Source organism: Protopterus annectens, chromosome 8.part0 (genome assembly GCF_019279795.1).
Source record: "Protopterus annectens isolate FY-2018-M chromosome 8.part0, PAN1.0, whole genome shotgun sequence".
NCBI classification, from domain to species: Eukaryota; Metazoa; Chordata; order Ceratodontiformes; family Protopteridae; genus Protopterus; species Protopterus annectens.
In genome coordinates, this window is record NC_056741.1 from 853,072,872 (window position 1) to 853,098,949 (window position 26,078).

Below are 26,078 nucleotides of genomic sequence, written 5' to 3' on the forward strand. Positions count from 1 at the left end.
CATCAGACCCATCATAGAGTACAATGCCCCATTTGGGATGTACCTCACAAGACACTTCCAACAGCTGGAAAGACCACAAAAGTACCTCACCAAGAGGATTACTGGCCTCAAACATATGTCCTATGCAGCCCGAATGAAAAAAACTCCGTCTGTACTCAGTGGCATATCGTTTACTCAGAGGTGATCTCTGCCTGACTTACAAAGCCATGTCCAACTCAGAACTGATGGACATGCTCCACCTAAAGAAATCCAAGTCACTGCGAGCCACACACTCTAGTGAGCTAAACCTCACCACAACAATAAATAGAACATGCTGGAGGGATAGATTCCTGTCACAGAGACTCCCCATGCTTTGGAACAAAAGTCCAAACTACATTAGGCAGAGCCCCTCATTTACACTCTTCAAGAGAAACCTTGATCAGTGGATGGGTAACAGAAAATACACCGCTGGGATCACTTCATTGGCTCTACTTGACAGGATCAGTTAATTAATCAATGGGGAGGCGAAAGCAGACACACTCTGGCTAGGCTTATAAATGCCCTAGGGCAGATAGCCTAGTACCTACCTATGAACCTAAGAACCTATACTCAAAAATTAGATGATCTGATATAGGAATGTATGAGAAGAGAGTAACTGAAGTAAAATGGAGGAAATTGCAACGTGATATATTTGATTTCACTGAAGGATGCATTTTCTTCTGGCCAAAGACAGACTACTATGAGCTATGAATGAACAAATGTCTCTACATCAATCTCTTCAGACAAACAGATACATGCCATAGAAGGTGAGCGAACAATCTCCAGAAGTAGTTGTGATGTTTTAGATACTGATACTAACCGTGACTGTAATCCCATTAATGCTATAAATTATTTTACCATGAAAGACACTTTGAAAGCGAATGATAGCACTTTAAATGCTTCAGGTTTTGCACTGAATAATGAGCATGCAGCTACAATCAATCAATGCCCTTTTTTACAGCTGCAGCCATCGGAACTGTGACGCACAATATGAGAGGGCGGTCGAGGAGCAGGAGTCAACCAGGATGAAAATGTCAGTTAGAGCTGGGGCCTGCAGTGAGACAGAAAGTTCCAAAAATGTAGTTATAAACATCTCTTCTCAAGCATTAACAGCAGAACAGATTGAGGTACTAAATTTTGGTTTATCCTTCATACCAGCCAGAGGGTCAAGCTTACAGGATGTTTTGTTGGACTTTAAACTGTACGTTCATAATATTTCATTGAAGCTAACTTATGGCAATATGAGTGACAATGACATGTGAAGAAGAGATTTATAATCTCTTTAATAATCGAGTAATGAGGAAGAACTTTTTTAATATGAATAACGTGCAGTATAAGACTCTCAATGAATTGATTTTGCATCAAGATTTATATATACATCCAGCAGATAAATAGGGAGGAATTGTTGTTATGGACACTGTATGCTAGAAATGCTGAATGACACTCTGAGTTATTCTGAATGTGACAGATCTGAGATTGATGGAATTATTAGAACTGTATATTCATATATTTATGATTTATTGATGGAAGGTGTAATTGATAAATAGCTTTTTGAATATTTTAAGGTCGAATATCCAGTTATACCGACCACATATGGGCTCTGAAAGCTTCATAAATCATATAATAAACCCCCCATGCGAACTATAGTGTCAGGGAGGGGCTGCGTTACTGAGCCCTTGTCCATCTGTGTTGATAAACAACTACGTCCAGTAGTTGATAAAGTTGAAACTATCATTAGAGATAGTGGGCATTTCCTGAAGAAGCTGTTTCAGTGGGCTGAGAATAATAATACTGGTGAATATTTTTGTTACTATGGATATAGACTCTCTATTCACTGTTATTCTAAATATTGAAGATATTGAGTTTGTTAGACATTTCCTTAGCAACAATTCTATCTATGCCTCTAACACATATATTTGATTTGTTTTTTTCTAGATATTATTCTTACTTACAATGCATTTGTATTTGTTGATAGATATTACATTCAGATGGTGGGTGTAGCAATGGGCACCGTGTGTACTAATACTTATGCAAAACATGGTGCTGGCACAATGGGAATCTAAGTTTATTTTTGATGAAAGGAATATGTATTGTCACTCACTTTTACATTACACAAGGTTTGTGGATGATGCTTTTTTTTTAATTTGGGCAGGATCTATAGAATCTCTGCATGATTTTATTCACTATTTACATGACATCACTGATTTTCCGAGATTCACTTTTAAGTACTCTCAAGTAGGAATAGATTTTTAGATGTATACATTAAGAAAACTGCCTATGGGATCGATACAGCTATTTATAAGAAGATATGTAAAAAGAAAAGTTTGTTACATGCACAAAGTATGCATCCCAGGTTATTTAAAAAGAAATGTAATGAAAAGCCAATCCTTTAGAAATGTGAGCTTGCACAATAAGGATAGTGATATGTATTCTTCCTTTGATACTCTGGCTAAAGAATTCTGTCAGAGAGGTTATCATGAGTCTATGGTTCATCAAATACAGAATGAACTGCTGTCCTATCATCAGATGAGAGCACAACCATTTATTAGTAGTGAATCCAATGACCCTCAGATTAATAAGAAAGATAGAGCTGATCCAGTAAGGCTGCATTTGAACTATTGCAACAATGTACATCACGTTTGTGATATTGTTAGAAAACACTGGAACATACTTAACCTCAAAAGTTAAATTTAGAGAAATTATTGGTAATGAACCTGAATTTACATATAAGAATTTTAAATCTGTTAACAGAATGCTATGTTATAAACCCCTTTCGGGAGATATTGAACCTAGAATAGATCTGAAAGGGACATTCAAATGTGGTCGGTGCAATATTTGTAACTATATCAGCAATAAGTGATCATTTTATACATCCAGTCATGGGTTGGAAATATAACTTAGACTTCAATGCTGACTGTGGTACACAAAATATTGTTTATTTTGCATGCAGTGATGTATGTAATAGTTATTATGTTGGTAAAATGAATCGATGCTTCAGAGGCAGAATCAGAGAACATATATATAGTATGAATAAATGTGATACTAGGAATGCACTGGGTAAGCATGCAACTAAGGAAGGACCTATGCATACATTTAAATTTCATGTACTTGAGATTTATTCATCAAATATCAGAGGGAGTGATGTTAGAACTGATACTGAAAACCTTGAGATAAAATGGATATTGATGCTTCAGGCAACAACAGGTAAGGGGCTAAATGAATATGTCCCTTTAAAACCAGTTTTAAAGTCAGGTGACTTGAGGTGCTAGATTTGAACTATTTAAATGCTGGTAATCTGTGTGATTATTTAGATCTGAAGAAGCACCTATATATGGAGTGAAAGTGCTCATCATTTTATTGTGGTTCTATTGCTTTTATTGTTTTACTTACAGTTCATTAAAGTATTTTACATGCCTTCCAGACAAACTGACTTTTTGTTCTTTGTTTTCTTGGACATTGCAGACTTCCTCAGAGTTTTGGAATGCCTAGTTGGACTCTTTCCTCATCTCTTGCTTGTTCTCGGCTATGTGTCTCACCGGAAATATTGGGTCAGTTGTGCTGCATCTTGATCTGAATCTCAATTGCTCATCTCTCATCTTACTTTCTTTCTACTACTCTGCATATTCACTTACCAATCACTCTCTCCAGCACTTTCCTGCAGTGTGAGAGGAGTTTGATACCTCTATACTGCCTACAGCTGTGAAAGTTCCTTTTTTTCTACTGTACTGGCACTAGTATATTTATTCTGCAGGATCTCGGATACGCCTTTCTCACCATACTGCTATGAGTACCCACAAAAGCCATTTCTCCCTTAATCCACCCAAAAATCCTGATTATGTCCAATGTGACCTCATCTGAGCCTGTTGCTTTCCCTGTCTTCATTATCCTTGTTGCTGTTCTTACTTCTTCTAGGGCTCCTCTTTCGTTGTAGGCTCTGTCTGGGGCAGTACAGCTTATGTGGGGTATTCTTCATTCAGAAGCTGCTGGAGGTATTCCTTCCATCTACTTTTGATGTTCTATGGACTGGTGAGCATGTTGTTGCTGGCATCTCTTACTTATTTTATTTACTTTATTTGTTTTTGTGACCGGGAAAGTAAGACTAGGAGAGAAAGCCCATTTTCAGTGGAAGCCCAAGGAGAAAAGTTCCACAGAACCAATATCTTAGCATACATGTACAGCATAAAATATGGAAATATTTCACATAAAATTAATATTTATAAATGCTGTAGCTTAGAAACAGAGTTGTTTAACATATTGTTAAAACAAGTTATGTATTTGCATGATAGCACAGCCGACAATAAATAACTTAAAAAAAATGCAGGTCTGCAGAGACTCCGATTATAAGCCCCTGGATCAACCAAATGTACTTCAAAACAAAATAAAGTACTCCAAAAACATTTTTTGATGAATGCTTTCATTTTATTAGTACTATAGTTAAGCTACTGATCCAGGATACATCCAGTTGGATAAAATGAAAGCTCTCATAAAAAAAAAATGTTTTTAGTAAATTGGGTTGGGATGCCATACTTCTTGTTATTCAGGGGGGGGGGGTAGTGTTAGATTGCCCATGCTGAAGAAGATTTTTTAATAATTAACCAAAATAATTTGGGTTTGTTTTTTTCTTACGTAATAAGACCTTTTGTCATTTTTAATCTGTTTTTAGACAGGTTTCTAAGTTGTTTAAAAGTTTGAAAAGTTTCTTGGGTTTTTATATATATATATATATATATATATATATATATATATATATATATATATATATATATATACCAAAGTTTCCAGGCTTTGTCTGTCTCAGTGGTTGCTTAAGTTTCCACAGTCACTCAAGTTACTAGGGTCGAGTTGATTCCTTTTGATCTAACTGGTGCCATAACATTTGGGATACTGAGGAAGGTGTCATTGGATTGAGAGACAGCATCATCTCAAAGAGCAAGGTGTTTAGTGTATTCTACTTAAAGAAGTAAAGGGAGGAGATGAGGATGTCTTTCTTAAGGTTAGTCAAGTTGCGTTCTTGGTAGTACATTACTAGCTTAAGTTTTACACAATTCAGGGAATGATAGCCTTTCCTGTTGATATAACTCTGTGACAGTAGGCCAAGCGGAGACTTTATTGTCATCATAGGTTCATAATTGTATGCTATGCTAATGACCACTAGTGCCCATATAAGCCTATCCATGCAACCCAAATGTGACCCACAAATTTGATTTATATAAGTGGGGAATTATTGACTGCCTTTGTCTGTCAGAGACATAGGAGTCAGACCAGGGGTGAATTTCTGATTACCCATCCATTGGTCTAGGTTGAGCTTACAAATGGACAGGGATTAACTCTGCTTCACATGTATGTGGAGCCTGTTCCAGAGAATGGGAATTCTCTGAGAAGCATATCTGTCTCTCCAACATGTCCTGTTTATGTTGCAAGCAAAATTTTGGTCTTTTAATTCTAGTGGTACTGATGCAGTTTGTTTTTAGATGTGCAAAAGGTCATCAAAACAGGGTCCTGGGATGGGCTGTTTGCCAAGCAAAGATTACCTCTCAGAAGTCTGTATGGTACTGAGTAAAGAGACAGGGCTTTTAGGTGATCAGCGGAGGACGTTGTGTTTAACTCCGTGTATTCTTTTTGTAAGGAACCTTTGTGGGCATTACAGTTGTTGAAAGTGTCTGGTCTGGTACCTACCAAAGGGGGCATTATACTCTATGATAGTTCTGATGATGGTGGCGTGCAGTGGTATGATGACTTCTCTGATCCTAGATGCTATGCCCCTGCTTATGAGTTGAGCAACATAGAAGGATTTTCTTACTACTTTGGCACATGTTGGTCAAAGGCTAGGTTACTATCTACCTGAGTTCCCAGATCCTTGACTAGTGAATCAATTTTTAAGGATGTTTTACTGATGACATGGTTACCTGGGGTGGCAGACTTCCTAAAAGGTACTATAATGTAATGGCACTGAGTTTTAAGTCAGTGCTTTGGCATCAAGCAATTGTCTGTATTAGACCTTCCTAAAAGGTGTTCTCATCTTTGGGGAGTCGGTGACTTCTCCCAGTTTCCAATAATCTGCAAACATGGTCGGCCAAAGGCCTTGGACATTGGCTTTGACATCCAAGAAGTAGATGCTAAAGAGGAGTGGGCCCAGCACAGAGCACTCCACTTGTGACCAGCCTCTTTGTGGAGGTGGCCTCACTGATTCTCACCTCCTTTGTCCTATCAGTGAGCCAGCTAGTTATACAGCATATTATAAAGGGGTTAATACCTAGTTTGTTGACAGTGTCCGAGTGGAATATAGTATCAAATAATTTAGTTAGATCTAGGTTGGCAGTATGTAACCTTTTTCCATCATCCATTGCCTCAGTAACCTTTTCAAAGAAGTCTAACAGATTCAGTAAGCATGACTTTACTTTAACAAAGCCAAACTGGGGTAGATCCAGTGTCTGGAGGTCTCTTATGTCTTTGTTGATAATTTCCATGATAATTCTTTCCATGACTTTGTAAATAACACTAATTAGACTAATGGGCCTGTAATTTCCAGGATCTGTTGAAGGACTTCCCTTATGAAGGGGGATGATCACTACAGTCCTCCATTCATGTGACACAAAGCCTATTTTAAGACTATAGTTAAATAATCACTCCAGGGGTCCTGATAAGTCATGTTTTGGATTATTCAAGAGGCATCCTGGAAGGAAGGTTATTGGGGCCCACTGAGGCCATGTTCTTGGCTTTAGTGAGTGCAGTCAGTACATGCTCCCTATGGTATGTTTGAGTGGGTGTTTGGGGATGGGGTTAAAGCTGGAATTGAATTTGTCTCTAAAAAGTTTTACTACATTGCCAGCTCAGTGAATGTGGCACCATTAACCACCAGTTTAGTACATCACTGTTTGCTCCCCCTTGAAGTTTCTGACACAGCTGTAGAAGGCCTTATGGTTATCTTTCACCTGGGAGGCTATCTTAATCTCAAAGTTGGCTTCACTTGACCTAATTAGCTCACTTAGTTGCTTATTTACTTTGATGAGAGAATTTCTATCTTTATGGGAATTACCCTTCCTGATTTTTATCATAACTTTTTCCTTTTGTTTTATAGCTTGTTTAATTTGGGATGCCACCAGGGTGGTTTGTTTCTAGGACTAGTCCTGGGCTTACTTCTTGTAGGTACAACAGCCTCTAGGCAGCCATTGACATGGTTGTACAGAATTTCTGAGAGAAATTCAGTATAGTCTGCTGTGTTCTCTGGATTTGGAGGGGGGGGGGGCAACTGAATTTTGTCAATCTATCATTTAATAAAAGGTAATTTGCCTTGGAATAGTTCCTAACTGTTACTGATTTTAATGGGAGTATGGAATTAATTTTGATTTTAAAGTAGACAGCTTCATGGCTGGACATTATCAGGGAGGCTAAGACATTGGGGAGGAGGTGCAGCATTCTCCCTTATTTATAAGCATGAGGTCCAGTATGTTGGAGCTTCTAGTGGGTGTATTCACTGTTTGCTCAGGGATGTTTGCATTTACGAAGTCCAGGAATCTCTGCACCTGTAGATTTGAGGCTGTGTAGGATTCCCAGTCTAAAGAGGGGTAATTAAAGTCTCCCATGAGTAGGGTGTTAAGTGTCTCCAGAAGGCCCAATTATGCATTGTGAGGTTCTTGGAAAATGGAGGGTTACCTATAGCTGGCTAGGATGTGGTATGGGATTTTGTCTATGGTGATCTGCACATGGAGAAACTCCAGCAGGTCATCCTGTTTGACCACCCTAGAGGTGTGCTTGTTATTGATGCATATTGAGACACCTCCTTCTTTAGCCCTTTTCTGTACAACTACTGGTCTAAAAGAGTGGAAGGCACTGAAACCTTCCACTGCTGGGATACTCTCTGCCATTACTCGGTAACTGCACAGATGTCTATATTCTTGAGTGTGAGGGGGGCTTGGAGGGAGTGTAGTTTTTGTTTAGGCTCTTGGCATTGAGTAGTAACACCTTGACGTTCGGTTGAGTTGATTTTGCTATGTCGGTAGGTTTGGCAATTTAGCATTGCCTAAAAAGGCACTATGGGGGTGGATAAAGTTTTAGCCAGTATTCAAACGTCTAGAGGAGAGGGGTACAGAGTATCCTTGGTAAAGCAATGTGATCTGTTAATCATGGTCTCCCAAGCTGCCAAATATTGGATTAGAATGACACCAGATACACAGCCAGTTGTTGAAATCAATAATGTTTGCTCATGTTGTGGCATCATCCTCAGTGATTGTGATGTGCTGCTCAGTGCTAGGCTCATACCAGCCGGAGACAGATGGTCTGAGAACTCCATAATGTCTCTCTTCATACAGTCCAGGGAAGCACATCTCAGGTCATTTACAGCTATGTGGACTATGATGGAATCATACTGGTACCTGTGGTGTTATGACTTGAGTGCATGCGTGATTTGTCAGATTCTGGCACCAGATAAGAATTAACAGTTATCTTCTCTTTGTTCAGCCTGGTTAGAGGGGAATGAGTACAACTTACAATGGATTCCCCTGTGACAAGAGTCCTGGGAAGTGTGTTTGCTTTCCTTATGTGCTTAGTGTTTGGGTGTCCACTAAGAGTGACAGTATCTGTGGTGTTAGGTGTTTTTTCTGAGTGCCTTTGGACTTGCTGAGGCATAGCGTTGACAACAGGTGATCTAGGCGATCTTTGTTCTTTAGGAAGATTGCTTTTAAGTGCTTCAGCATATGTTAGTCTATGTGTCTGTTGTGTACTATGTGAGGTGGGTTTTGTGTACATGGTTTCAACAACCTGATTTGCACTTGTACGTGGAGATTTAGCCTCCAGTGTCATTATGTAAGTACACCTCTTGCATACTGTGTCTGCTTCTTTAAGGATTAAGTGGCTATCAGTAAACATGAGACAATTACTATATTGTCTCAAGATACCCACATCCATCATGCTGGCTATGGAGAAGTCAGGAAATTGTATATCCATACTGTCCAGTCCTTCAATTTGTGAGCTACAAGGGGATTGTACATTGGTGTTAGAAAGCTATTAAGGGTGCTTTATCAGAGCAGATTATGAATTCAACTAAATCTACAGTTATTGCCACTTGACTCCTAACTAACTGCTCTAAGCTAGTTGGAGCACAATGTATTTGTGCTATATTGTTGCTTTACAGGGTACAGTTTTATCAACCATTCTTTCTATGTGGTTGCTACTGTGCAGGGCACTGGTAACCCATGCAAACATGCAAACTTTGTAGCAGCACAGAAAAAAAAACAGAAAACTAATTAAAGAGCCCCTTACCAATAAAATGACTACACTATGATTCATCTTTTGTATTTACAAAACCAAAAATCAAAACAAGTGTGGTTGAAAATGACCCAGAAAAAGGGAACTAATTGGAATTCTGAGTATAAATGTTTAATAGCCATGTAATAAAATCACAATACATGTATTGAGAAACAGGTTTAATGCCCACCAACTAAAACAGTGTTCCCTTCTTTTACACCAAAATACTTTATCAGAACTGAATAACACTTAATAGCAACACTTTTATAATCAACTGTACAGAATTAATTAATAATCAATTAAAACTCAAATAGTACTTAAATAAACATAGCCCAAAATGTATAAAATACTTACATGAGACAACCACCTTTAAAAAACCCTATAAACTTTGTACCCTTACTCCAATGGCACATATATGTAACTATGAAAATGTATATATGTCAATATATTTCTTATAAACAAAAAATAATTAATAATTAAAAGACCTTAAACATAGCTTTGTGACTCTCAGTTTTAAAACTGGTGCAATGGAAATATTCTCAATTCCACTGGGGGAGGGTTGCATTCAACTTCAGCTATCAATAACTCTCTATATTTGAGTCTAGTATCCCCCAAACACCCCTAGAATCTATTTCAACTGTGTATATGATAGCAAATTTAAATCTTATAAAATTAGTGCAAGTTATAGAATGTATAAAGCACTGTTAATATTTTTATTTGTATATTGTATTTAGCTCATGCATTCTTTTATTTAATCTTCTCTCCATTTTTCCTACATAAAATGCTAAACGTGAAGAATATTTTGTTTTTCAATTTAGTCATGACTTCATTACTTTGGTCTAAAAATATTCTATCACCTAATAAACTGTCACTACAGTAGCTACATCTACCACATCTTGTCAACCCCCTACCTATATTAATCATGCTATGTGGGTTAATTTTATTTTTCTCAAAAAGTCCTTTGATGTTGTTTGCCATTTTATAAACAAAATGTGGTTCCATACCTACAACCGATAAGAGAGGTCTATTCACATTAAATACGTTGCAGTTGTTTTTATCTATTCTTTTTATGTCATTTGAACAGCTGGAATATTTAATGACTAAAGCCCTTTCAAAACTATTTGAACTGTTTTAGCGGTATCACCTCCACAAACAAGCCCTTCACCCAATAAATGTTTACATCTTAAATAAACCCCATTCTTTGATAATCTCAGTAGGGATGCTTTTTACAAATTTCTTGGGCAAGCTGTGTTTGCAATTTTTAGGTGATATTTTATTTTTTATGAGATAGTCTAGTGGATAAAATAAATTGTTTTAATGATTTTTAGTGAGTTCTACACATTTTTTTTAATTTACATATCAATTTATTTTAAAAAACATCAATTTGTTGGATACAACTATCAGCTTGGGGGATACAGAGTTCATGTCAGATATATGCAGAATGCCCACTTTTAGCAATACATATTTACATTTTAACAGTTGCCACACCTATTCACGCACAAAAGTAATATTAAAGGGCACTATATTAAGAGTTACAAGGATGTTGGGAGAAGAGATGGAAAAACTTTGTAATGTGTTAGAGGTTACCCCCAAAAAATTAGTGAAAATTATCTCTAGTGAGATTATTAAAGAATGGGATGCATTATATAAACATTTATTGGGTGAAGGGCTTGTTTGTGGAGCAGATACTGCTAAAACAAATGGTGAAGTCCAAATAGTTTTGAAAGGGCTTTAGTCATTAAATATTCCAGCTGTTCGAATTAAACAGCTGGAACATATTTAGTGTAATTGCACCTGTCTATCAGTTACAGGTACAGAACACATTTTGTTTATAAAATGGCAAACAGCATCAAAGGACTTTTTGAGAAATAAAATTAGCCCACATAGCACAAGATGTAGCTACTGTAGCGACATTTTATTAGGTGATAGAATATTTTTAGACCAAAGGGGTGATTAAACTGAGAAATGGGACTTGTGTCATTAAAACAGTAGTATATATTGCTAAGTGTACTTCATGTTTAGCATTTTATATAGGGAAATGGAGAGAAGATTAAATAAAATAATTTATAAGCACAAGTAAGATACAAAAATAAAAATATTAATAGTGCTTTATACAAACTGGGGTGAAGCACAAGAGTTCAAGGAAATACGCAGGGATTTAGCAACTCAGGGAGAAGAGGAAATAGGTGGAGTTGGAGTAGAATGGCAGCATCTCAAAAAAGCATGTGTGAAGACTGTACAGCAGATACGCGGCTATGTCTGATGTGAAAATAAGGTAGATTAGGAAGACTGTGTTAGAATGCAGAAGTCCAGGAAGGTATTAAATGCAAGGAGTGCAGGAGAAAAAAATGGAGCATAGAAAAGATAGATCAGCCTAAAAAGAATACTGGTTGGCTAAGAAAGAGGGTAAGAGAGAAGTTACAATAGCAAACCTCATGGTATCAGAGACTCTCTACCAGCTTCTGAAAGTGACTCAGCAGATGACCCAAAGAAACTTGTATCATGTTGCAAGGCAAAGACAGAAAGGTAAAGAAAATAGTCATCTGCCACTATTTAGTAGCATTATATATACCACCTGGTAATAGTACTACCATATTTGAGGATATCCTCCTGTGGTTATCCCAAAATATATACCAAGAAGCCATTATAATGGGTAACCTAACTAGTGACTGGCAAACCTTCACCTAGGCAGCCCCATCTAATTCATCAAGTCTGTTATGTTTTTCGCAATAATTCCATACCACTACAAGAACAGACAAAAAAACAAAACAAACAGGCAATATGTACTGGACTGGATTCTTCCCAACAAAACCAATAGTACAAACTCTTCTGGATGCTTACCTGCCAGTGTTAGTGACCATCTCCCAACATAACTACTGAGACAACAGTAAAACTTAAGACTGAATTGTGTGGTGGTCTGCAGTGCCCAGGAAATTATTTCCAATGTGAGCGTGTGCAACATCCTGGTAGCTCACACGACCCCTGCACATGGCATATGTCTGACCTGTATGTCCCCTTTAAGTGTGGTGATTTCGCACAGTGACATCTAGTTAGTAAGCAATGAAACATAGACACATTATGCATGTAGCCAACCCCACCCCCAAAAAAAAACCAAACTATTGTGTTTTGAAGATAATGCCGGCTATCCTTTCATCTCTGATTAATTTGCATAACCTCAAAACCATGACAAAAATGCATTACAACTCTAGCCATACCCAGATATGTAACATTATTAAGCGTCAAGAGGGTTTCTATGGTACTCCCCTGAGACAGAAAACAAGCTATTTATAGTATGTGGCATGCTTCATAACATGATTATGCATGGGTTCCTATTATTTTAACGAACGCAATGAATTGCGAATGCTATTTAGTCGGACGTCAATCCCTGGGCCGTTTTCAGGACTTTGCCATTTCCTCCACTGTGGTGTGATCTCGGAGTTGGTATATTTAAGCAGGGGGGTGTGGGGGGAACAGCCCCCCACTTTATTTTGTGTTTTGATTTTTTTTTTGTTACGGATCAGCGATTTTTTTCCCTGGGAAAAAAATTGCTGATCTGTGTGTTCGACATTTTGGGATTGTGGGTCAAATACATAGCATTCGCAATTCATTGAGTTCGCTTATATAACATAGACCCTTATGCATAAGCAGAATCTACATCTTGACTATATAGCTACATTGCACTACCACAGTCAGGCACCCCAACAGCAACATCAGAAAACAATAGTGAATACAATTAGTGACAGCATCCAATAGGCAACAAATGGTACCATATATTGTACTATTGGCAAGGTGGAAATGTATTGTCAATAGCTATGTGCTATGCTGTTCATGAAGTGACATTACTCACAGTAAGCATGAAGCATGCAGTGTTCTACTCAGACTATGCTGGTCAATGCATGGACCACTCCCAATATACACCAGACATAATTTTATTACAAAACAGGAGGAAAGTATTGTGGGTCACAGTCATCAATATTTGCACAGGAGATAGGGGCCACAATAACATAAGACTGTCAGCATAAACTGGTTGACAGAAACATATCACAGGGGCCACATGTGGAGGCTGTGTCATTTTATTTTATTTATTTATTTATTTATTTAACATTTGTTTTTCAGGAAAGTCCGACTGGACACAGGTCCTTTTTCAGCGGAAACCCTGGGAGAAAAGTTCCAAGAGTAACAATACATTTTTATGCAAGAATTACAATAATAAATAAAGTATAAAGTAAACAAAATGTATACATAAGAAGATGCAGATTTGTTACATCATGACAACAGAACCTAGGCTTTGAACATAGCTAGTACTATTTGGAAAGTATGACTTATGTCAAGATATAAGGTTAAGACAGTCCAGTGGGAATAAAAGATTAAAAGAAATCTGTGTTAGGCAGAAAAATATATGGTGCTAAAGTTGATTTCTTCCTATGACACAGATAGGAGGCCACTACATGACCTTGGGCTAAGGTCACTTGAGACATGGCATAGCAGGGATGATGTGCCACTTTATGACCTGGACATGGAAGAAGCTTACTGCTGAGGTGTCCACTCCTGTAGGCAGGTAGTTGTTACAGCCATGACATGGAGTTGAAGGTCTTCTGAAAACTCCAGATACAGCTGTGAATCATGCCCCTTGCAAAGGCCAATGTGCCCACCCTGTGTCCAGATCATATCCCAGCCATAGACAACACTTTCAGTCTAAGCAGACATAAGTTGTCCAGGTCCACATTCACTCATGACTATGCTGGGCAGCATCCTCATGAATGCCATAATACACACTTACCAGCTTCATCGCAGAGTGAGTGTGTGTGTGTGTGTGTGTGTGTGTGTGTGTGTGTGTGTGTGTGTGTGTGCACATGTGCGAGTGTGTGGCAGCAGACAGTGCATAGATGACACTCTTGCAAAATTGCTGGTTTATTCTCAATGATTCAAGTCGGAGGGGCACTATGTCCTGTGAAAGCATCCAGTACCCCTCTGTCACTGGCCAATGGTAGGCATGCCCACAGAATAAGCAAACTGCACCTATGAAGCTGCTGTTTTAGACACAAGGGAGCATGTGTGAGGCTCTTAGCCTCAGCAGGTCCCTACCCCACAGGCATTGGCACATACTCAGCAGTACAGCTACAGCATGCTTGGTAAGTTTGGCTGTACAAAGTCCCTCTGTGGAGGGTAGCTCCCAACCCAGAAGTGAGTTACACACAACTGTGACTCTGTCCTCTGACTGCAACACGTGCTTACTGTATGTATCTCATTATCATCACCAGACTCAGCAGAGATGCTGACATCAGCTCCTTGACAAGCCTCAGCCACATAAGTGTAGCTAGGGTAAGGTGTAAGGGGCAGCTGCCCCAGGCCCAATGTGTTAGGGAGCGTGACTGGCAGAAGATGACAGGAGGTAGTGCAGTATTGATATTTGATTTATTTATTTAACATTTGTTAACCGGGAAAGTCCGACTTGGAACATAGTCAATTTTCAGCAGAGGACCGGGCAGAAACACTCCAGACGTATGTCTTTGTAATGTGGGACGAAACCAGAGCACCCGGAGGAAACCCACATGGAGGACATGCAGTCTTCACACAGAAGGCACTCCAACCAAGAATTGAACTGGAGAACCTCTTATTGTGAGGTGACAACGCTACAGCTGCACCACTACGCCATCCAATATTGCATTTGCTGTCACAGTTGAAGCACTTCAGCACTTTGTGTGTGGTATTTAGCTGGAACAAAGTCACATGTTAAATTTGTAGCAAGCAGTTTGCTACAGTTTTCAAAGGAGAATAGATTTTTTTTTCTCTTCAGTTTAAACAATTTTTTTTTGTTTGGTCCTTTATCTTAAATTTGAAGGGTTTGCCACTTTGAAGAACTTACAGCTCTGGTTGGTCATTCCTATGCTTGCTCATCACTTTTTCTGTCTGTGAATGAATAACATACAGAATACTATATTGAACATATTAATATGAGCTGCAAGAGTACCCGTGTGATTTACAGAGGAAGGGTATAACTGCATCAAATTCCTTGTTACTCAACCTTACCTTCTCTGGTGGTAGCACTATGTTGCACTCTTAACATTATGCCAGTGAAAGTAAATGTACATCATTCTTACTTTGTTAGGATACACCCATTATGTGTAATTATTGCAAACCTTTGCTACATACAACTAACCTGCTCTACTACTCACTGAGACATAGACAGGGTAGGTCAGCCTACCACCTACACCCACACTACCACTGGGTGTAAATGCCATTGTACCTGATCATCCTACTGACACAAGAAACTCTGCAGTGTCTGTCAGCCTTGTGGACCCTGAAGGGCCACCTTCTGTAGTGGGTTTTTCATTTGCAGTCTTCTGTCTCAGCTGAAAGCACTGGTCATGTGACAGAGACACTATTTCAATGTATGCTTGTGCTAACCCACTGTGTTGATATCATATAGTAATTACTGCCTTATCTGATCCCTTAATGGCTGCCAAATTGTAGAGCACCTGTATAATGTGTGAAGGAGGTGAAGATTTTTCTTTATACTACTCCTGCACAGTGTGTGAAGGCGGGGAAGATTTTTCTTTACAGAGCTCTTGCACAGTGTGTGAAGGAGATGATGATTTTTCTTTAGAGAGCTCCTGTACAATGTGTGAAGGAGATGAAGTTTTTTTCCTTTACCTCCTTCAAAGACACCACAGGCAGCAGCTATTGAGTCAGATATTGGATGCACAATGCCAATTTCTCAAGTGAGCCATGTGCAGTGAATGTCTATCAATTCGACCAATTAACTCAACACCAAATGTAACTGGGTTCACCCTCTTTTGTTGCTGTAGATCAAAAAGAACAGTTAGTGGTTTCTCAGTATTTGTAAAAGACTAAGTAAGTATAAGACTAACTAAAAAACATTCCAGAATGAGAACTCTTGTATATACAAACTGAGTGAGATAAATCAGAATTCAGCATCACTGGGCATGTCTACTACAAAGCACTAAAATTAACTTGATTGTCTTTTATAACTATGAATAGAATGTAGCAGTATTCTCATGAGGTCTTTAAAACAAGGAATGGGTAAATATGATCAGACTAATACATTACTCAATTTCTTTAATCAAAATAACCAAGAACAAAATTATTAATTCTAAAACCACAGGTAGCAACATATTATAGCAATAACCCACGGCTGGGTGTGGGTAATGCTGGATTTACCAACGGTTGGTGTGGTTTAGTCATGATGGCAAAGCCCAAGTGACCAAATAAGTCCAACCGTGGGCAAATCCAGCATTACCCACACCCAGACATGGGTTATTGTTATTTTATACTATGCCAAGATTTACAAAAGCGTGTTTAGTACTTCAACTACTTGAAAAGCATAACTGACCCAGGAGGTTAATAATGCATAACGTCTGGGTCAGCTACATACACAAAAATACACATCATGGGGGTTTACTGCATTAACTGAAGAGGTGAGTGATCATTACATTTCCCCGAACGAAACTATGTGCTGTGAATCAAGTTTTAATACTCTACAAGACTCCTGGCTTTAATCACACTAGATATGACTGAAATGGATTTAGCTGATTAGATGTACTCAGTTCCTGTTTACAATGATGAAAAGCGCATATTAAAAGTGAGACCACAGAGCTGTGGGGATGAGGAAACTTTCCTATATACTCAAGGTTACTGGTATATTTATAGATGTAGAGGGCTTCCCCCATGCAGAAACATGTTTTTTCTGTAATTTTGTTTACATCAGCACTGTGCAATACTGACTATTCTTTTCCTGATTTTGAGATTCATATTAATACCATCTTAATTCTCCCAATGTTTTTAAATCCACATTTATTCATGTATTTAAGAACATAATAAAAACGTAATAAAATTGCATAAGGACAAAATGCAACAATGTGACATCTGGAAAGCACTGTAAGCCATAAAAGACCATTGGCTGAATAATAAAGATGTACTTTAACAGGCGTCTTACAGCTGAATAAGCCATCAAAGACAATTGGCTGAATAATAAAGATGTACTTTAACAGGCTTCTTACGGCTGAACAGGCCATCAAAGACCATTGCCTGAATAATAAAGATATACTTTAACAGGCTTCTTACAGCTGACCAGTGTGGGAGAATCATGTAACTGAGCTAATATAAAAACAGACAAAAACTAAAGAAGTAATGGCACATGTTATGGACCTGCAACAGCCCTAAAATAGCAGAGCACAGGGCTATGGTCAAAGTGTATGGAGCCAGACTTTTCTTGTCAAAGTAAACAGATCATTTAGGCTAAATGCATTAAATTAACTTTAAAAGTAACCTGTGATAAAATCAGCAGCCAGTGCTCATATGCTAGTAATAAAGTGATATCAGTTAGCAGCTGGACTGCAAGCTTGGAATAAGCTGCAAAATGTAAAGATCTCAGGTAGGAAGCTGCAGGTAAAGGAAACTGCAGTAATTCAACAAGAAAAGACCAAGGCATATACTACCACAGAGAGGTCCTCAGGTGGAAGAAGGTACCTGATTTGAACTGCATTATTCAAGTGATAAAAGGAAGTCCTGACCAGAACTAACATCTGGTTCTTTAGTCTCAGTCTGTCACCAAGACTAACTCCATGGTCATGTGCCTAACTAATGATGTCATGTTTATTATCACAATGGTCAATACAAAAGTTCAAGACTGAATAAAGTATTCCTTACAGTATTTTCATTGCAAAAACTTTGGATGTTTTCAGCTTCAGATGATGAAGAGGTCTCTAAGACTTGATGGCCTCCAAATCATCTGCAAGAGTGTTTACAAGTGATGTATGCTCTTTAGGAAAGGAAAAGTACAACGAAGTAGCACCTGCATAGCACAACTAATGTAAGTGAAAGTATGTACATGGAGAGCTATGGCCACAATATGCAGCTTGTGAAACATCAGAAATTAGAGCAATTGTGGAAGTTGAATTATTACCAGACCCAGTCCTCTGGATCTGTCCTGAAAGACAGAAGGCAAACCAATAAAAAACAGTGCCAGAAATCTCACAGTATCTGTAAAGATGTTCCAAAAGGGTACTATATTAATTGTGTCAAATGTGGAGGGGGAGGGGTCAAGGAAAACCATACCGGAATGAGTCACACTGATCTTGCACCATTACAGAACCATTAACTTCCCTACCCCTACTAACAACAGTTCCAGGGCTATGTCGAGTTCAGAAACCTGGCTAAAATGGATTATGAATTCCATACTCCCTCATGAAGGAATCTGTGCATACATACGTTTCTCAATAACCTTACCAATAAGTGGAACTGTAGAAATGGGACAGTAATTATCAAAAGCAACAGGATAAAAAGTAAATTTCTTCAAAACTGCGGATAGAGTGCCTCCTTTAATGAGGTTGGAAAGTTCCTACAATTTAAAGGCATTCATAATTATTTGACAAATAATTGGTTTACCAACATCTAGACCAGCAAAAAAGTCAAGCTCTGCAAGGTTTCATCTTGAAGTACCTGGATGGAGTCTCAAAACCAGGTCACAAATTGTCAGTATAATCAGGAATATAAAACATGGCGCTCTGTCAAGATAACCTATCACAGCAACCACTGTAAATACCCTCTAAGGTTATCACAGCAGAGTATGACCTCAAATATGTAATCTTAACTGGAAAAAAAAAGGAACAGCCAAATCCCATTCTTAAGGTGAAATGGTGCAGAAGAGAATGCAGAGTCCGCTATTTGCAAAAAAGATGTCTACAAATCTTGTCTTTTCATGAGAGAATTTTGTTTGATAAAAACATAATGTTTATCAAATTTAAATCTAACCTCAAAGCAGCAAGTACACAATCCTTCATCCTGCCCTCCTACGTCCATGAAGATCAGCATCAAACCAAAGCCCAGACAGGACCAGATGAGGGAGGAGTACTAGAGTTGGGGGTCAGTATATCAAGTGAGGATTTCATAGGCTTGTTATAGGCTGTAAGACACATATCAAAACTACTGGCACTAGACTCCAAAATGAAAAACTGGAATGGAGGAATAAACTAATTGACTTACAGCACTGATTCCAACAGTCCCAAGTTGAAATATCAGAGGACTGTAAAAGGATAAAAGGAGTCATGTAGTTGCATGAAAGTATTTACAGTATAAGCCAGAGTAAAATACACATTATTCAAATACACCATAAAATATTTCATGAAAGACATTCAATTGAGTGAAGTGCAGTATCAAACCTGGATCACAGAACTCAAATGTTTGGAAACAAGGCATAATAAACACAGTGAGTAATACACTAACATAATACTTCAAAGCATCACACCTAACATAATATCCTTATTGTTATGGTGGTTACCCTCATATAACTGCACTATGAATAATACTCATTGTTATAAGAAATATTATATATACGAGGTATACAAAATTATATATATATATATATATATATATATATACACACACATATACATATAGTGGATATAAAAGGTTTACACACCCCTGTTAAAATGAAAGGTTTTTGTGATATAAAAAATTGAGACCACAATAAATCATTTCAAAACTTTTCCCACTTTTAAGGTGACCTATAACCTGTATAATTCAATTTTAAAACAAACAAATCTGTTAGGGGGAAGAATATAAAAAATAAAAAATTTACAATACACTGGTTGCATAAGTGTGCACACCCTTAAACTAATAGTTTGTTGAAGCACCTTTTGATTTAATTACAGCATTCAGTCTTATTGGGTACACACCTGCCATCAATTAAAGAGACTCTGATTAACCACAATAAGGTTCAGCTGTCCTTGTAGGATTTTCCTGACATTTACTCAGTTGCCTGCTACAGCAAAAGCCATGGTTTGCAGAGAGCTTACAAAGCATCAAAGGGATCTCATTGTTGAAAGGTATCAGTCAGGAGAAGGGTACAAAAAACTTTCCACAGCATTGGATATACCATGGAACACAGTGAAGACAGTCATCAAAAAGTGGAGAAAATATGGGACAACAGTGACTTTGCAAAGTACTGGACCTCCCTCCAAAACTGATGAAAAGACAAGAAGAAAACTGGTCAGGGAGGCTGCCAAGAAACATACAGCAACAATGAAGGAGCTGCAGGAATTTCTGACAAGTACTGGTTGTGTATTACACGTCAAAAGTCCAAAAACCAAAGAATGGCAAACAAAAGGCAGAGAACGAAGTAAATTCACTCTATAAACTTTTACTAAAAAAAAAATACACAATAAACACAAAGCGCTTTTCGTCTTGTTAAATACAAAGACTTCTTCAGATGCAAGAAAAACCTATCTTAAAACATTTTAAATAGATGAATACATTGTCATGTGATCCCAACCCACCCAGTGAAATCCAATTAAGGATCTATGCATGTTTTACACTTAAAGGCATCAGTCCTATTTTACACTTTAGTGCCATTTCTTCTTTCAACAATGAAGAATACATCCTACCTACCCCACTTATTGTACCATATAATGACTAGTACCTTCCCTTTGAGCAACAATTACTATGAAGTACACAAAAGGAGTAGAAAAAATGAAAACAGTACAAGGAAAGTAAAATAACATTCTCATTCTAAGTGGGAAACAAGTAGACTATGTTACAATAAGTATTAACCACATATGAGTTGTGACCAATTGCTGGGAGTGATAAGGTCATCACTTAACTGGTGCATACTTCAAGTTAAAGTTGTTCTTGGTTGTTTTATTGTAAACAGCATGATTCCTTATTGTAACATAGACTACTTGTTTCCCACTTAGAATGAGAATGCTATTTTACTTTTAAGATAGGTTTTACTTGCATCTGAAGAAGTCTTTGTATTTAACAAGACGAAAAGCGCTTCATATTTATCGTGTATTTATTTTAGTAAAAGTTTATAGAGTGAATTTACTTTGTCCTCTGCCTTTTGTTTGCCATTCTTTGGTTTTTGGACTTTTGAGAAGTTTGTTTTGTTTGCCTATTTTCTTGTGTATTACATGTGACAACAATCTCCAGTATTCTCCATATGTCTGGCCTATGGGGTAGGGTTGCAAAACGGAAGCCTTTTCTTACAGAGAAAAACATCCAGGCCCGGCTAAAATTTGCAAAACAATACATCAAGTCTCCCAAAAGCATGTGGGAAAATGTGTTATGGTCTGATGAGACCAAGGTTGACCTTTTTGGCCACAATTCCAAAAGGTACGTTTGGTGCAAAAACAACACTTCGCATCACCAAAAGAACACCATCCTCAGGGTGAAGCATGGTGGTGGCAGTATCATGCTTTGGGGTTGCTTTTCTTCAGCTGGAACTGGGGCTTTAGTCAATTGGAGGAAATTATTAACAGTTTCAAATACCAGTCACTTTTGGCCCAAAACCTTTAGGCATCTGCTAGAAAGCTGAAGATGAAGAGGAATTTCTCCTTTCAACACGACAATGACCCCAAGCATACATCCAAATCAACAAAAGAATGGCTTCACCAGAAGAAAATTAAAGTTTTGGAAAGGCCCAGCCAGGGCCCAGACCTGAATCCAATAGAACAATCTTTGGGGTGACTTGAAGAGGGCTGTGCACAAGAGATACCCTCGCAATCTGACAGATTTGGAGAGCTTTTGCAAGGAAGAGTGGGCAAATATTGCCAAGTCAAGATGTGCCATGTTGATAGACTCCTACCCAAGAAGACTGAATGCTGTAATTAAATCAAAAGGTGCTTCAGCAAAGTATTAGTTTAAGGGTGTGCACACTTATGCAACCAGCGTATTGTATGTTTTTTATTTCTTATATTTGTTCCCCTACCAGATTTGTTTGTTTTTCAACTGAATTATACAGATTATAGGTCAAATTAAAGGTGGGAAAAGATTTGAAATGATTTATTGTGGTCTCATTTTTTATATCACAAAAACCTGGCATTTTAACAGGGGTGTGTAAACTTATACCCTCTGTGTATATGTATATATATATATATATATATATATATATATATATATATATATATATATGTGTGTGTGTGTGTGTGTGTGTGTGTGTGTGTGTATATATATATATATATATATATATATATATATATATATATATATATATATATATATATATATATATATATATATATATATATATATATATATATATGTACATATGTATCCATCCACAACCCCGTTTCCTATTTTTGCACATAGGGTCGGGGTGTCACTTCAACAGTGACAATCATCTAGAGCCAAGGTTCACACCACTAGGTGGCTAGCCCTGCCATGGCTGTTCTTTCATGCCACACACTTGCATCCACACTCACACCTATGGCCAATTTAAAGTGCCTAGTCCAACTACTGTTTGTCTTTGGAATGTGGGACGAAACTGAAACACTCAGAGAAAATCCATGCAAATACAGGGAGGACATGCAGACTCTGCACAGAAGGCACTCCAGCTGAGAATCAAACCAAAGAACATCTTGCTGTGAGGTGACAACCCTATCCACTGCACCACTGTGCTGCTATATATATGAAATTACTTACTTTGGTTTATGAATCAATAACATCAACAGCAAGAACGTCAAAAATGTAAATATTGCTAAGCAACTGTGCAAACATGAGGAAAATCGTCATTGCATGCAAACAAAAAAAAATAGCATTGCTTTTTGTAGGGGGCAAGTCCCCTTGCTCCACCACACCCCTTCTTAATTATATATACCAACTTCAAGATTGCACAGTTCCTGGAGAAACAGAATATTCCCCTAACCAGGAATTGTTGATCTAGCTCATATGTCAATTAAATGTGGTTGGTGAACAAATGTCGACCACCTAGCATTTCAACCAAATCACCAGTTCCATAGATATACCTTAAAGGTGTAACAAGTAATGAACCTTCTTGGCTTCAAGAAGAATAGGTAGCTTAGAGCATATCTTACAGGATAATCAAAGCAATTCCTGATCTGTTTCCCTAAGACATACACATTGTACTGATGGGGAAAAACATGGATAACTGTCCAAATAGCACACTTACAAGTACTTGGGGAAAATGATTTCTTGAAAAAAAAAATATATAGTGGTAGTTACTGAGCTGATACAGTGATCCTAAACCACCCCAGTCAAAGTCTTGTTCTGTTTCTTCTAACACTAATTAAGTAATTAATACAGTTATCTAGTTAGTAGGGTAAGGCTCTGTTTGGTCATCAGATAAGCATACCTCCCTTTCATGAAAGACACAACTGGTTGATCAGACTCTCATTGGTTTTAACATCTGTGAATATCAAAGCAAAGCAATCATATTCCCCTTTATCCTTTTGTTTAGGGATGACAAAATGGATTGATTTATTGATTTGAGGTAAATGCAGAGACTACTATGGGCAAGAAGCATGGATTTGTTCTTAAAAGTCACCCTGTCCTTGTGAAAAACAGTATGCGGCTCTTTTACACATTAAACCTTGTCATTCAGATTTTTTTTCTGCTGAGGTAACTGCAACTAAGAAACAAGATTTCCAAAATAGATATTTAATGGCAAATGAGTTAACAACTCAAAAGAAAGTAATGTCTAACAGTTTACCTCAAGGAGTTAAGGCTACAACCTGCAAACAAGCTTCATCTTATAGTCATGAGTTCGATTTCCTCAATTTTTGCTTGCAAACTGTGCCACATTGAGCAAGTCTTTTCACAAGACAGCACCTCTGGGTCACTCTTGATAACTGACACTTGTATACAGTGGTTTTACCTAGTTAAATAAATAAAACATGTTAATTTTTAATCGTAGTTTAAAATCTCCAGCCAAGGCTACTGGCTATCTGTAGGGCCTAAGGTGTAGAAAGTACAGTTTTGTACCTACCATAAATGTAGATGTTCGAAGATCCACATTGCTGCAGTCATAACCTGTGGGTAGTCCGCTGTCCTCGGTCGGCCCGAATACCAAAGTATTAGGCTGGCGTCGGTCATGGGCGCTCAGATCTGACGTCAGTGCGTCCCGGTATTAAAGCGCATGACCGACGTCATATCCTCAGTCTTTTCTTGCCCCAGATGTCAGAAGGCCCAAAAAGAAAGGCCACAGCCTAAAATAGAAAAAACCTCCAAAACCCATGTACAAACAATATCTACACCCTAAACAAACAAACACTCCAAACTACAGAGGGGAAGGAGGGAGGGTAAATTGGACTGCAGCAATGTGGATCTTCGAACATCTACATTTATGGTAGGTACAAAACTGTACTATGTTCTTCATCTCACATTGCTGCAGTCATAACCTGTGGGTAGAATCCCAAAGCAAAAGTAAAGGGAGGTTGGCCAAATCATAAGGCATTGGGGGCTGCTAATAAGCCCTGCAAGACTGCAGGGGCAAACCCAGCCCTAGACTTGGAATAAAGAGGGAGATGGTAATGTTTAGAAAAAGTGTGCACTCAACTCCAAGTAGCTGCTTCCAAAATATCTTTGGTAGCTACTCCCCTCAAAAAAGCAGTAGAAGTGGCAGTAGCCCTAGTGGAATGAGGTCTGATTCCAGCCGGAATCTCCTTACCATGATGAGAATAACAAAAGGCAATACAATGACCAATCCACTTATAAATAGTTTGTTTAGAAATAGGTTTCCCCTGAGAGCTCAAAGCAAAAGAAACAAATAACTGTTGAGACTGTCTGAAACTTTTAGTCCTGCTCAAATAATAACGCAACTGCCTGTGAATATCCAAAGTGTGCAAAATTTTCTCCCCTTTATTTTGGGGATCAGCATAAAAAGTAGGCAAATGAATAGATTGGTTCAGGGCCACATTTGAAACCACTTTAGGCATAAAAGTAGGGTTAGTACGCAGAGACACCCTATCCTTATGAAAAATCAGGAAGGGTTCAACTGCCATGAGAGCCTGTAATTCAGATACCCTTCTAGCAGACGTAATGGCCAACAAAAAAGCAGTCTTCCAAGACAAAAACTTTAACTCAGACGTAGCTGCAGGTTCAAAAGGAGGTAAAGTAAGTTTTTCCAACACAAAATTGAGATCCCAGGAAGGAGTAGGAGCTCTACGTGGGGGTCTTATGTTCTTTGCCCCTCTAAGGAATTGTTTAAACAAAGGATGAGAGAATAATGGTGGGTCACAGTCATAGTGAGCAGAAATGGCTGCAGCATGAACTTTTACAGAGGAGAAAGACAAACCTTTGTCTAATAATTCTGTAAGATATTGAAGAGAAACACTCAAATTAGGCCTGGAAACATCAAAACTCCTTGCTGTGCTCCAAATAAAAAATCTCCTCCATTTATCAGCATAAACTTTCCTTGTACTAGGCCTTCTGGCCTCCAAAATAACATCCAAAACTTGTTGAGGAAGCTTCGACCCTTCAGGTTCTAGAACAGAATATGCCAGGCTGTTAGATGAAGGGACTGAATCCTGACATTGAGGAAATGATTGCCCACCTGGGACAAAAGGTGCGGAATTGAAGGCAAAGGCCAAGGAGGCACCCGTACTAAACTCCTCAGCAGAGGATACCAGTGCTGTCGAGGCCAATCTGGAGCTATTAGAATCATGGAGGGCTTGTCTTGTCTGACCTTCAAGTGTACCTTGGGAAGGAGAGGCAGAGGAGGAAAGGCATAGACGTGAAGATTGCTCCAACTGAATGATAGAGCATCCACTTTCCAAGCTGTGGGATGAAACATCTTTGTGCAAAACTTTGGCAACTGGAAATTCAGTGGAGAAGCGAACAGATCTATGTCTGGAGTCCCCCATATCACTGTCAACTGTCGAAATACATGAGGATCCAACTTCCACTCGTGGGGATCCACCATCTGTCTGCTCAAAACATCTGCTAAGGAGTTCTGTGCTCCTGGCAGAAATCTTGCCTGTAGAGTGAGGTGCATACTGAGAGCAGTCTCCCACAGAATCATAGCTTGTCTGCAAAGAGGGTACGAATGGGTTCCCCCTTGC